General features: G+C 37.1%; 2 long non-coding RNA genes and 1 other non-coding gene across 3 annotated transcripts; all 3 read right to left on the bottom strand.

Moving 5' to 3' along the window:
* Positions 1–107, bottom strand: LOC131250308 (small nucleolar RNA R71). The gene has a single exon (XR_009173232.1). It is a non-coding gene; the product is annotated as a small nucleolar RNA R71 (small nucleolar RNA).
* Positions 108–6,859: 6,752 nt separating this feature from the next.
* On the bottom strand, positions 6,860–8,634 carry LOC131249989 (uncharacterized). Its single transcript, XR_009172949.1, has 3 exons — positions 8,466–8,634; positions 8,348–8,394; positions 6,860–6,965 (listed from the first exon to the last, which is right to left on the bottom strand). It is a non-coding gene; the product is annotated as an uncharacterized LOC131249989 (long non-coding RNA).
* A 2,271-nt stretch (positions 8,635–10,905) lies between these two features.
* Positions 10,906–13,956, bottom strand: LOC131249987 (uncharacterized). The gene is made up of 3 exons (XR_009172948.1): positions 13,875–13,956; positions 11,703–11,765; positions 10,906–11,015 (listed from the first exon to the last, which is right to left on the bottom strand). It is a non-coding gene; the product is annotated as an uncharacterized LOC131249987 (long non-coding RNA).
* Positions 13,957–14,867: the final 911 nt, after the last annotated feature.

Below are 14,867 nucleotides of genomic sequence, written 5' to 3'. Positions count from 1 at the left end.
ACCATCAGAAAGTCGATCCTGAACTTCACCCAAAAGGAAGATAAGACATTCTTTCAATGTTGGGAGTGGTTCAAGGATCTTGTCAGTTCATGCCCACAACATGGCTTTGAAATGTGGTGCATAACAAACTTTTTCTACGATGGATTGACATCTTCCATGCGCCAATTGGTCGAGACAATGTGCTATGGGGAATTCATGAAAAAGATGTTAATGATGTGTGGGATTACTTTGACAAACTTGCTAAAAATACACAATCATGAGACATCTCATAAAGACCCAGCACCTCTTCTAAGCTTATTCAATCAAAGGAGAGGGGCAGAATATATATATTGAAAGAGGAAGATGATATCAATGCTAAAGTGACTAATCTCACATGAAAACTTGAGGACATGTAACTCAAGAAGGATAAGGCTAAGTTGTTTGCGGTATTTACGCTTGCAACATTCATACAACTGAAAATTGTCCAACAATACATACTTTTCAAGAAATATTGAATGGGCAATCAAATGCCGTGAACAACTACCAAAGGCCTTTCAAAGGACCCACTTTAAACACATACAATTGAGTTGGAGATATCATCCAAACTTCAGTTGGAGGAATGGACAAATTGCTACTCCTCAAGGAATCCCTAACCAATTCTTGAATCAAGGGAAACCTCAAGAGGAATCTGTTCAAAATCCCACACAAACTCAAGAGCTTATTAAGCAAAGTACTCTCCAAGCCTTATAAGAACTTACAAAGGCTATACAAAAGATAGACTCACATGTTACGATAATGGAGAAAGGGATCCTTCCAGCTCAAACTCTCCCCAATCCTAAACCACAATACGAAATTAGTGACCTAAGCTCTTTAAATCAAATGGAGCAAGCCAAGTCTATCACCACTCTTGGGAGTGAAAAAATAATTGACAAAACTATTCCGATAAGGGGTGAAAAGTCTAAAGACCTGGAAGAAGACATTATTGATAGACCTAACATTGCTCCACATGGGTTAGAACTAGAACCTCAAAGCAAGCCAATTACTCCATTTCCCTAGTAGTTGATTACACCAAAACCTTTAGCCAACTCACAGGATATACTACAGGTCTTGAAACAAGTGAAGGTCAACATCCATCTTCTGGATGCTATGGAACAAATTCCTTCATATGCCAAATTTCTGAAAGACTCATGCACAACCAAGAGGCAGTAAAGTATCAAAAAGAAAATTTTCCTGACAGAAAAAGTGAGTGTCATTCTCAAGGAAAATGTGCCACAAAATATAAAGATCCTAGTAGCCCAACTATCACTTGTATAATTGGGAATCACCGAATTGAGAATGCACTTATTGACTTAGGGCAAGTGTAAATCTGATCCTTTCTCGGTCTATGAACAACTAGGTTTAGGTGAATTAAAACCCACTCGGATCACATTACAACTTGCTGATCACTCAATTCGTGTACCAAGAGGGATGATTGAGGATGTATTGGTCCAAGTTGATAAATTCTACTATCCAGTAGATTTTATCGTCCTGAATACTCGGCCCATTACAGATATGAGCACTCAAATTCCTGTCATACTTGGCCCAACGCTATCATCAATTGTAGGAACGGGGTCATGAATTTGTCTTTTGGAAATATTACGTTGGAGCTCAATATCTTCTTTAACATGAGCAGACAGGCAGAGGATGATGATGAGGCCCACAACATTAATATGATAGACCCTTTCGTGGAAGATAGAGCTCTGATGACCTTATCCTCTGACCCTCTGGAGACATGCTTGACACACTCCCCTAATTTGGATGATGACATGATTAGGGAGATTTATACTGCATCGGTACTTGCAGTTAACCAATGGAGGCCATAATTTGAGAAATTGTCCAAAACCGACGTAGTGCGTCTACCGTCTGACCTCAAAGCACCAAAGCTTGACCTAAAACTTTTACCCGCTAATCTTAAATATATCTACTTAAGTCAAGATAAGACATACCCGATGGTGATTTCTTCCCACCTTGAGTAAGAGCAGGAGAGCATGCTTATCGCTACTCTCATTGAACATAAAGGATCCCTTGGATGGTCGATTGCGGATCTCAAAGGAATCGATCCTTTGATTTCTACTCACCGCATTCATCTGGAGGATAATGCAAAAACCTCCCGACAACCACAATGTTGACTCAATCCAAATATGAAAGAACTAGTTAAAGAAGAGGTACTTAAACTATTGCATGTGACTATTATATACCTTATATCCGATAGTCAATGGATAAGTCCAACTCAGGTAGTTCCTAAGAAATCTGGAATCGCCATGATAGCCAATGCCAACAATGAACTTGTGCCAACTAGAGTTACTACTGGTTGCAGAATATGCATTGACTATAGAAAATTGAATACCGCCACGAGGAAGGACCATTTCCCATGCCCTTCATTGATCAAATCTTGGAAAGGTTAGCTGGTCATATTTATTACTGCTTCCTTGATGGGTACTTGGGCTACAATCAGATAAAGATAGCCCTTGAAGATCAAGAGAAGACAACGTTCACATGTCCTTATAACACCTTTGCTTATCGAATAATGCCATTTGGACTGTGTAATGCCCCTGCCACATTTCAGCGATGCATGTTGAGTATTTTTTCTAACATGGTAGGGGAATATTTAGAAGTCTTCATTGATGACTTCTCTGTTTTTGGTCCATCCTTCAACGAGTGCTTAAAAAATCTTAAATGTGTGTTGAAGCAATGTAAGGAGAAGAATTTGGTTTTGAATTGGGAGAAATGTCATTTCATGGTTCCCAAGGGAATTGCTCTTGAATATATAATTTCATCCAAGGAAATTGAGGTGGACAAGGCTAAAATCGATCTTATCTCTAACTTACCACCTCCCAAAAGCATACGCGACGTGCGATCAGTCCTAGGACATGTTAGATTCTATAGACTATTCATAAAGGACTTTAGTCACCTCTCTTGTCCTTTATGTAAATCTACTTTAAAAGGATGTACTATACGAGTGGACTGAACAATGTTAGGAAGCTTTTATTAAGTTTAAGGCCATGTTAACTATCTCACTTATCATGTAACCACCCGATTAGAGCATCCCTTTTGAGATCATGTGCGACGCATCTGACAATGCTATTGGGGTAATGTAAGGCCAGAGAAAAGAGAGAAGCCCTACGTTATTCATTATGCAAATAGATCTTTATACACTGCGTAAATGAACTACTTTACTATGGAAAAGGAACTCTTAATCGTAATTTTGGCTTTGGACAAATTTAGGTCCTATTTGATTGGATCCAATACTATCATCTACACTGATCATGCGGCACTGAAATATCTTCTTTCTAAGAATGATGCTAAGCCCCGCTTCATAAGATGGATCCTTATACTCCAGGAATTTGATTTAGAAATAAAAGACAAAAGAGAGTAGAGAACGTAGTGGCTGACCATCTCTCGAGACCCGATCTCCCCGATCCCCTTAAGATGACACCCATAAATGACATGTTCCTTGACGAACAATTGTTTAAACTCTCCCAACTACCCTAGTTTGCTGATATTGCAAATAATCTTGCTACAGGGACACATTGGATTGTGCAATATAAAAGAAAATTCTTCACCGAGGTACGTAAATTCTTCCAGGACGATCCATATTTGTTCAAATACTCTCAGGCTTGTGGTGGTCACTTTTTTGCTAAAAAGACCACGACCAAAATTCTCCAGTATGGCTTTTACTGGCCTATTATGTTCAAGGACACTCATGGGTTCTACAAGGCTTGTGATCATTGTCAAAAATTCAGAGCATTGTCCCGTCGAAATATGATGATGTTGAATCCCATTTTGATGATTGAAGCATTTGATTGTTAGGGCATCGATTTCATGGGACCATTCCCCCAATCCTTTAGGAATTTATACATTCTTCTAGCAATAGACTATGTCACTAAATGGGTCAAAGTGATTATATGCCGGAACAATGACCATCGTACAATTATTCGATTCCTAAAAGAAAACATCCTTTCCTGGTTTGGAATGCCCTGAGCCATCAGTAGTGATGGAGCTTCACACTTCTGTAATAGGTTATTTGAGAATTTAATAAAGAAATACAACATCTCTAATAAAGTGAGCACTCCATACTACACACAGACAAGCGGGCAACCTGAGATTTCCAACAGAAAAATTAAACAAATACTAGAAAAGAAGGTTAACCTTGACTGTAAGGATTGGTCAATCCATTTGATTGATGCTTTATGGGTATACCATATTCATTTAAAACCCCCATTGGAATGTTTCCATTTAGACTCGTTTATGGGAAGGCTTGCTACTTGCCTATAGAGTTGGAACATAGAGCCTATTAGGCTATCAAAAATCTAAACTTTAACTTGGACAATATTGGCTCGTTGCGCAAACTTCAATTAAATGAACTCGAGGAAATTCAGAATGACACTTATGAGAACTCGAGAATTACAAGGACAAAATGAAGGTGTTCCATGACAGGAAGATCCTTCAAAAGTCATTATAAACCAGCCAAAAAGTCTTCCTATACAATTCTTAGTTACACCTTTTTTTTGGTAAACTCAGATCCCGTTAAATTAGCCATTTCACTATTACTAATGTCTATCCACATGGGGCCGTCGAGATAAAGAATCTAATGAATGACAATGTTTTCAAAGTAAATGAACATCGTCTCAAGCCATTTGTTGAGAAATTTGATTCAGAGGACATTTCATACCTTTGACTGATCTTGTATATCAGGATTAACCTCCTAATCTGAAGGAGGTATAGTTAGGTTTATCGCTTTCATACGATTTAAGATTAGAATACACTACAGAAAACAGGGAAAAGGCTACGGATAAAAACCGTAGCTAAAAATCTATGGCTACGGTTAAAATCTGTAGCACGATCGTAGCTTTTGGTGCCATAGCCATAGGTCTAAAAGCTATGGCTACGGATATAATCCGTAGCTATAGAGATAATAAATACGGATTGAAGCCGTAGCCGTTGCTTCTATAGTGGTCAAGGATTTACGACTATGGATTATATCTGTAGCCAAAAGTTGGGCAAGAACCGTAGCAATAGGCTGAAATTAGCAACAGCTACGGTTTTCAGATACAATGCTACGATTAATAGCCGTAGCTAATGAAAGTATAGGTATGGATTAAATCCGTAGCAATATTGTTCGTAGTTTAAAATTACATACAGCTATGGATTTTATCTGTAGCTAAAAGTAGAATGAGAACCGTAGCGAAAAGCTAATTTTAGCAAGAGCTACGGTTTCAACAAAGGGCTACGGTGAATAGCCGTAGCTAATGCTTGTTGTTAATAGAAAATTTAATTAGTAATGGCAGCTCTTACCATTGTAGTACACCCTAATAAATCATTCATTCATTCAATCAAACACAATCATTCATTTCCATTCACAAAAGTACAATGCCAACATAATAATAGTTATATGTCTATTTAAAGTTCTCATTAACAACAAGATCCAATCGGCATCGACAGTAAATACTCATAATCACTTGCTCTTACAACTATTCCCACCTCCGGTGTCTCTTCATTTTCTTTTGTTTCCATTGCCTCGCTGGTATCAATGCCTTTGGTTTTAAGGAACGGTGTGAAACCCTTCTACTGTAACTCGAGGACCAGATCTGCTCTCTTCCTGTTACTTACAATAATCTCTCCTTCTACCACCCCAATGATGAATCTGACTTTGTTAGAAAATCTCAATAGCTTTATTTCAAGATTATCCAACATTACTTTCTACATGAAAGTAGCAAGTCAATACTGTCATCTTCTCAATTACCAAAAAGAAAAAATGGGGGGCCTAAATCAAAGCTCACCTTTCTCTTTATATAAAACTCACGTCTTAAATGAAAGAATTCTTCAAGAACTGTAAGAAAATAAGGCACGATGATAAGAAAGCATATATAGATCTAAGAAATTCATAGCAAGTACATAGAATAAGCAAGCTTACTTTGTTCGGGACTGTCATATTTCTTGATGACACCCCTCACGTCGAATGAGCATATCAATGATCTTACCGAGACTGAACATGATGAGCATATCAATGATCTTACTGAGACCGAACATGGCCATCCCAAGACCTGCATTCGACAAGATCGTGACAAGATTTTTCATGATTTGAGGCTTCTTAACACCCCATCTATGGTAAGAAAGATGTTAGAAGAAAATCAGATTCACATGGAAAGAGCAACACATCTAAAATTCAAATCTCTATCGGAAAAAAAAAAACTATAATTCCAAATACCCACTTTCAGTTCATGAAGAAATACTAAAGATCACATTGAAATCCATCGCTCTCCCCGAGGACCTGAAATTCTAAACTCCCAACCTCAAATTCAAGAAAAAAAGAGCAAAAGAACAAAGCTAAATTCAAATATCTCTCTGAAAATCTGCAAAACCCTTCACCAACTGTTCTATACAACAGCAACTGTTCAACTAAACCCTTCATACCCCAACAACTGTTCCACACACTTTAAAAATCTGCTACCATTGTTCTGTACAGCAACAGCATTAAGATATATTTAAACAACAACGGTGAGTGAAGGACCAGTGAATAATCATACATTTTGAACTGTGTTTGGACAGAGATGCTAAAAAAGATTATTTTCTGTTGATCTGAAGAGGCTAGTGAATAATCAGATATGATGCATCATGTGTTCATGAATCTGTAGCTCCACCATTTTGCAGTCTTGGATTAGCATGCACAGATGATGCCTGCAACCTTCTCAATTCCTTAGAAAGTTGGTGGGAGATGAGCTAGCCAGAATGAGCTTGAAGGACCTGTGAAATATTCATGTGCATAATAGTTCTCTATGACGCTATGTATAGGTAATAAAAAAAGAAATTTTGGAAGTAAAAACCTTCAAAAGAGTAGAGCTTGTCTCTAGATAAAGATTCATGACAGAGCTGGAATGTTGGAAAGGATTGGCAGATGCATCATTTGTTGCTGTAGAAGGTATTTCTTTTAAGAACTTGAGGCAATCCTGGGAAAAAAAGAAAGAAAGACGTCCATGAGTGGACTCTTAAACATTTTCATGTTCAAGAAGCTTTAAGAGAAAAAAAAAGCAGCATATATTGAGGACAAGTTCATTCATACAATGGCAATGAAATAAAGCATGTGAATCACCTCGAAAAAATTATCCTTGTATGTGCACAGAAGTTTTGAATCAAGCTTATATTTTTGTTTAAATGGACCACACCACATGAAACAGATAAAATGTTCTACGGTTGAAAATTTCTTGGGGGGCACAAAAGTTTTGGATCAAGCTTATATTTTTGTTTAAATGGACCACACCACATGAAACAGATAAAATGTACTACAGTTGAAAATTTCTTAGGGGGCACAGAAGTTTTAGATCAAGCTTATATTCTTGTTTTCCATTCATCCATGTCTGTATGATCTTATGAACAGGTTGGATGACAAATAAACATCACTGTGGGGTCTAGCAATCCAATTTCCTTAAAATGTCATGTCCACATTCAATTGGAAAAGTCAAACTGCATGTGCAAGATTTTCCAGAGGTGAACTTTGGGAACAAATTCATGATGGCTCCACCAGATGAATGGTCAGGTCACAGAAATGTGGAGGCCAACAGCACCATTGCTAGCAAAACCAAAAACACCTTTTTATTCGGCCAAACATCATCTCTATCCTTGTAAATTCATCAGAAATTGGGTCAAGTAAAAAAGAATTGATGTATTTTTTAAACAATTAAGATTTATCCTTCAAACTTCACCAGGTTTGAGAAATCAAGTTCTGTTTTCAACTATTCTCATCCGAGGAAAACATCAAGATTCATGCATTCCGTGTGAAAGCTGACCCCAAATGGCTGGGACAAGGCTACTACTATGATGACAACATGCCTTTACAGTGTATCCTTCTCTTCTGATCGATAAGCTAAAGCAGAAACATTTCAATGCAATATCACAATGTCGCAGAGTCAGATCCATTTATCTGCTGCTACTGGGGCCAACTAAGAGTCTAGACCAAGACAGTGACAAGAAAGGAATGCTAATAATAGTTCATTTATGAACAGAAGACGCTTGTTTTTTGTCCAGTTATGATAGAATTTCATTGTTAGGAAATGAATGAATGACTAACCAAGTTTTCAAATAAATCAAAGTTAGATTATGCTGCATTTGGACTAAAATACCCAAGAAAATTTTATCAACAGATAGCTAATCCCATGATATACTACATAAGAAAAGCGTTTGTTGTCTCAAATGCCACCCACTCTTTACAATATTGGCAACATTGGACTGGATTGGACTGTCCCACATGATTTTTTTTTCTTGGGGATTTCAGTCCAAAAGTAACTGAAATCTCTAGCTCTATAATTCAAGAAACAAGGGAATGGAGACTTACTGCAATACATCGACAACACGACCACGGTCCATTAAGAACTCCCGTAGCTGCAACAGAGCATCAAGACGATCAGACAATGCTATGAATTATATTAGTCTTTGTTGCTCGTAGCTGTCACCTTTATCATTACCTTCGCATTCTCCTCTGCTTCCTGCTGAAGTTTCTTTGACTCTTGGACCACCCTTTCCATGATGAGTTCTTGTTCAGCAAAAGAAAAAAGAAAAAGATTCCTCCTATTCACGCTTCTCCTGTTCAGCCGCTACCCTTTCTGCCTCTGCAGCAGCCAGTCGGGCTTGGAGATCTCGGCACATCTGGTATAAAATGCAAGATAAGGTTAGAGAAGAGGTGAGGTCTGAAAATATTAATATCTTTCTATCAAAACAGTGGGTGGCATTTGAAACAATTGATACTATCAAACATAATAATTGCTAAAATTAAATATATTATTTAAAACATTTGGCTGAAAGCATTTAGCTGAAAACCAATCCAACAAACGTCCTTGGTTTTGCTGCAAATATATATAAGCCAACATTAGTGACAAGTTCTCAATCAGGTAGCTACACATTCCATAGAATTTCGAGTTTAAAGGCTATGACAGATTACAAACACTGATGCAGAGATTGGTGCCATGTCTTTTTCTTTTCTTTTCTTTTTTGTTTTTTGCCATTTTTGGTTTCATGAAAAACAGAACCCAAATTCAGATAGCAATGAACTGAACACAACATTATTCATGCAGTGCTCATACCAGGATCATGATATGATGATACCAATGCCAATCACTGTTCAAATTCACTGTTCAAACTAGATTAATGTTCAAATTCACTGTGCAAAACCTCAGAATTTGATGGCGTGTTTGCATGGTCCATGTCAAAGAATTCGATGACAGGCATGCATCCATTTTAAACCAGTGCTTTGGAAATAAATAACCTACAATAGGTGGTTGTTTGATTAATTCAAACTAGGAGGAATTTACCAAGGCCTCTAATTGAATGCACAAATAACCTCCCTGACTGCTGCTGCTGCTGCCACCATCAAAGTCCCAAACAAGAACAGCTTGCATATCAGTGAGCTTCACTTCAAGTCATCATAATTTGGAAACATTGAAACTGTTTAAATCAAATTCATTCATGGTTGAAAAGAGACGTCTACTTCTCACAAACTTTCCTAGGAGCCTTCTGTATGTATATCACAAACCTGACCTTTGGAGAGCATGTGGAGGCATGGACAGCTTACAGAGCACCATCACTTTTCACCCTCGCTTGGTGGCTTATCTTCATCTTTCTTTTGCTCCGTTTGACCTTGGAGAGATGCCAACAAATCCTTAACTAAAGGATCATTAGGGTTAACTCCAGGAAGCGAAGCAAGAATAGATGACAAGAAAGATTGGTCTCGAAGCACCTTGCTCATGTCATTCTGGCTCTGACATATCTGTATCTCCCACAAACACATCACCAGATTGACTAGATATAGGATCTCATCCATTGACATTGCTAGGGCTTGCTCAAGCAAGGCACTCTCATCCTCCGTGAGATCAGCTCTTTTAACACCCTGCCAATACAATTCATATAAGAATTCAATCAATTTCTATGTTAAGAAAACAAAAAAAAAAATCCTAACAGATGGCTCACAGCTGATCTCTACTGTCGCCTGGAGCATGCAAAAAGAAAAAAGAAAAAGAAGATGAATATGCTAAATGGGTAGTAGTCAAAATCGCCATTTCGTTTCATTTAGGTGGGAAGCAGGCCCTTAATTTCAATCAAATTCAAAAAAGCATTCACTTTGACAAAAAAACCAGTAACAAGCACGCTGCTAGAGGGGAAAAGGCCGAAACTGCAAATTCAGATGATTTTGAGTCTGAATTAAAATACATGATATGCAATGCCAACCTCATTCAAATTAGAATAATGATACCTGATTCAAGATTGTTTTTTTCCATTTTTCTTTGTTTCCTTTAGTTCAATTCAACTGAGCATGCCTTGCATCCAAACACGCCTTACGTTTAATATAACAACCCATCACCTAAGACGAGAACCCATACTCCCAACAATGACCCCCTTACAACATTTCTCAACTTACTTTGTACCTGCCTTGGGCAAGAAAGAAGGACATAGTCTCAACTTCTAATCAGATGGGCCATGCATGTATTTTGAATGTAGGCTGTTTTTCATTTCCTTAGATGCCATTTTGATGAACCGCGCCTAAATCTAAACCAAAGTAAAAATAAATCACAAAGCTCAATCTAAATTTGCTTTCACCCAATTTCATAGATCCATGAACAAACCTCATTTCACAACATCCATTAAAAGACATGTATATCCATTATTTGCACAAGAATCCCAACTAAGTCATGAGATGGAAGGAGTTTGATTTGAATTAAACAAAAAATTACAGCAACAAATTCCACATTTCCATTGTTAAAATGGGGGAACATGTTATATACATGGCTAGTATTGTGATGTGCACGGGTTGTCAATTACAGGATGCCTCACCACAATGACCATGCCTGCTTACCTCCAGAAATCTCGACATGGTTTGCAAAGTAGATATGATTTCCAGCTAAACCACCTACAACCAGCAAACCAAGCAAATGCATTTGTTTTTACAATGCAACAAAAAGGAGAGGGAGTTACCATTATTGATCGAACTTCATATACAACAAACCCACAACCTGCCAAGAAAAAAGCACAACCAGTTAAACTAGCAATCAAGTAAGCAACTAAAAGAATTCTTTAATCATATACAACAAACCCAAATTACTCTTAGGCAAGATTGAGAACAAAATCATTATCTCCAGCTTTGCCTAATGACAACAATCCATTTTACAAGGATCAAGTGGAGAGACCTGTAAGCTATCATGATTCGAAATGGCGTGATGGTTTAGGATTCTCAGGACAAGAGCATGGTTATTATGATCACTTGAGGGAAGAGAAGAATGATGAACTTGGTATTTCCTCAGGGAAAGAGAGAACTCACACATGGGGTTGCAACAGATCATCCCATTGCTCCTGATACTGTTCATAGATACCCAAACTATGATGGAAACATTCATCAATTTAGTTTCCATTCATTGCATGAAGCTCAGTCAGAAAAAAAAAAGAAAAAAGAAAAAAGATCGCTACCTTAATAACTAAAACCACAAGCTTTGCATACATATCAATAACAGCAAATGAGAGATGCTAGACTTGTTGTGGCGTTTGTAGGGACAATGAGCTTGGATTAATCATGTCAGTGGCCAAACAATTTGCTACAGAAATTTCCTAAAATTATTGGTAGAAAGAGAAGGAAAACTCTTAACAACTATGAGGGTCTGGAGGATTCTCATGGAAACATAATAAAAACCACAAAAAAAGTTTACCATGAGGATTTGGAAAAAGCGATCCATGTGATCATCCCCTTTAAGCAACCCACTTTGTTGTAACTGTGAGATATAACGGGTATAAGCTACATCATACACAGTCAACTAAAGTTCTGCATTTAGCTTTATAAAAATTTAGACTATATTTAAATTTGAATTTGAATTTGTTTATGGATTCTTTAAATATTTTCACGCTTTTAATTGGATAGTCTTCTGTTTGTTTAATTCATTTCAAGGTTTTTTGAGACTGATCAGGTTATTAGCTTTGAAAGAATTCCAAGTATGGTACATTAGCTTTTTTATTTTTCCTTTATCAAGAATACATGGACTTCAACTCAAGAATACACATGATATACTCATGTATTCAGTTTACACTAGTGAGGTCCATGATTCATTTACACAGAGCATCAATCTCAGCTTGGCAGGAGGGGAAAAGTAAGGTGGGTGACCCAACTGGAAAATGATTCATTTATACCCATTTTTTGCTTTCACATGGCCTTTACTGTTATGCAACTGTAACACCAGCCAGCTTTTCTGTGGTCACAATTCCATTTGCTGACAGGAACATTGTCTCCTGATATGTGCCAATTGACTGGCCTATGGTACTTGTACGTGGATACTAATGGAACCTGCATCAATGGTTGTCTGGGAATTTATATTTGAGATTTTGTTCATACCCTTGTTTGAAGCATCTCTACTGGTGTTGTTGCAGTGATGTGAGCGGGACAATAACCTCTCAGGAACCATACCGGACAACATTGGGAATTGTACGAGCTATGAAATCCTGTAAGATGGCTGGCATTCCTTTTGGTGTGGGTGTTGTGCTTGTTCTGTCTTCAATTGCTTATGGTCTATTAACTGTTATGACTTCCAGGGATATTTCTTACAATCAAATCACTGGAGAGATTCCTTACAACATTGGTTTCCTGCAAGTAGCTACATTGTATGTTTCCATCTCTCAAAAGCTCTGCTGTATCTCTTTTCATCTGCAAATAACTATTCGTTTCATCTACTAATCAACCAACTAGAATCATTCAGCTACTGATATTTTTGAACTCTTCTAGTTAAACCGCTTGATGTAGTATACTCCACTGAATCTCTATTACAGCTGACATTCTGCAACTTTTTTTCTTTTATTTTTTGCTCCAGTTGTCATCCATTCTTGTTGCATTTAATTAGGTTTGTTTTTCTTGATAATGGTGTGCTGACCCTAATGAAAAAAAACTTTCTATTATTAGGTCTCTTCAGGGAAATAGGCTTACTAGGAAGATTTCAGAAGTGATAGGACTCATGCAAGCTCTTGCTGTTTTGTAAGTTTTGTACTGTCTTCTCAAATTCTTTTCATTTTTTTTTCAAAATTTCTTTTCTTTCTAAATAACTGCATGCATGCATCTTTTAAGAAATAAGTTCACATAAACAAATCTAACTATAATTTTGACTATAGTGCAATTTTTTTTAAAAAAATGAAAATTCTTAACTGACCTTTCAGAGGGGATGGTGTCAATATCATCACTCAGTTTTAGCAATGATGCAACCTCCTCAGCTATCCTTTGCTTCTCAACAGAAGCTGGTCCAAAGAGCAATTATAGGACTTAGGCAAGAGACGACGTTGTCAAAGAGTATATGCAGTGTTCTTCTTTTTAAAAAAACTAAAAGGGAAAACGGAAAAATAGAAAATATCACATGATGATATGCCTGACCATATTCTTCCACAGAACATGTGACTTGAATGAATCTTTTGACAATGAAGGCTACAGAAGATCAGCTACTAGAGCTTAAAATCTGTGTAATTTTTGGAAGCTGCAACCTTATCAGAATAAGCATTTTCCAAGCTAACAACAAATGGTGACCAAGCCTGAAAACAAAAAGCAGAACATAAGTGTAGTCAATCCACAGAACAAAAGTACTTTTGGATCAAGCTGATATTTGTGTTTGCGTGAGATATAATGGGTATAAGCTACATCAATATAATTAGCTTCACAATGCATAACATCAACTTGAAAGTAAATCATAAGTACAAAACAGTAGTTTTCCAAGAAGTTATGGACACTAAAATTTCAGCAGTCTAAAATGGTTGTATATTCTCCACTGTACAACTTAACAGTCCACCATGTACAACTTTCAATTTCCATACTGAAAAAAAAAAACTGTACAAGTATGAAGCATGCTAACCTGTGTGTGATTTGGAGATGATTAGATTGTCATATCACCTCCCAATTCATCAATGACCATATCTACTCTAGTCATAAAATCTGGTAAGAATTGAACAGAAGTAGCATCATAAAAAGGAGTAAGAACAGACTGCTGACCAATAAGAAGAATATTGGGTTGTTCGTCTAATCCATGTTTAACTCTTGATCCATAACAATTGGACCAACTAAATGAAGAGTCTAGATCTCACTGAAGACTAATTACAATATAGGAGGACAGTGACTTTCATACTACTTACTGGGTGTTGATTAATGAAGCCCATATATATTATGGGGAAGAGCTCATTTTTTTTGTTCTTTTTTTTTTTTGCTTTTTCTTTTTTCCTTTTTCGAAGCAAATAGTGAGGAAGAGCTTTACTAAGCCCATAGACGAGCACAGTCAGCTCATGCTCACACCAGAACATGTGACAGCATGGCACATATGTATGATCCAATCCATCCAATAGAAGGATCCCACCATCTTGATGCCCTGTACAAAGAATCAGGTCGATCTAGGCACAACCTTCAGATTAGAAGCAGAGAACTAGTAATGGAAGAAATTCACATACCATGAAAAGAAGAATCCGATATGCATCTCTGCAACCAAAAAAGTTTAAAATTTTAAAACTACACAAATAGAGAGAAGGTCATACTAAAGAAACTACTAAATATAGTTTGCATATCTTACCATTGTTCTCATGTTCAGTCAAACGGCCAGTCAATAGTTCAATGAAGTTAGGAGGCAAAGCTGAGAAAACAGTTCCGAAGTTGTTGTCAAGTAATGGTTGCTGAGAACACTCAAGCTGCTCACTGTCAACTCTCGAAACAGGCATCTTGGTATGATAACTAACATCATGTTTAACAAAGCTCAACTCCTAATTAGTTCTGCAAGACTAAAGAATTTGTATGACTAATGCTCTTTCTTTTTACATTTTATAGAAACTCAAATTAATCAGCCAAATGGAGTATAAAGAAA

Source organism: Magnolia sinica, chromosome 6 (assembly GCF_029962835.1).
Source record: "Magnolia sinica isolate HGM2019 chromosome 6, MsV1, whole genome shotgun sequence".
Classification (NCBI taxonomy): domain Eukaryota; kingdom Viridiplantae; phylum Streptophyta; class Magnoliopsida; order Magnoliales; family Magnoliaceae; genus Magnolia; species Magnolia sinica.
The sequence above is the reverse complement of the archived record's forward strand: the minus strand, read 5'-3'. Positions and strand labels throughout refer to the sequence as shown.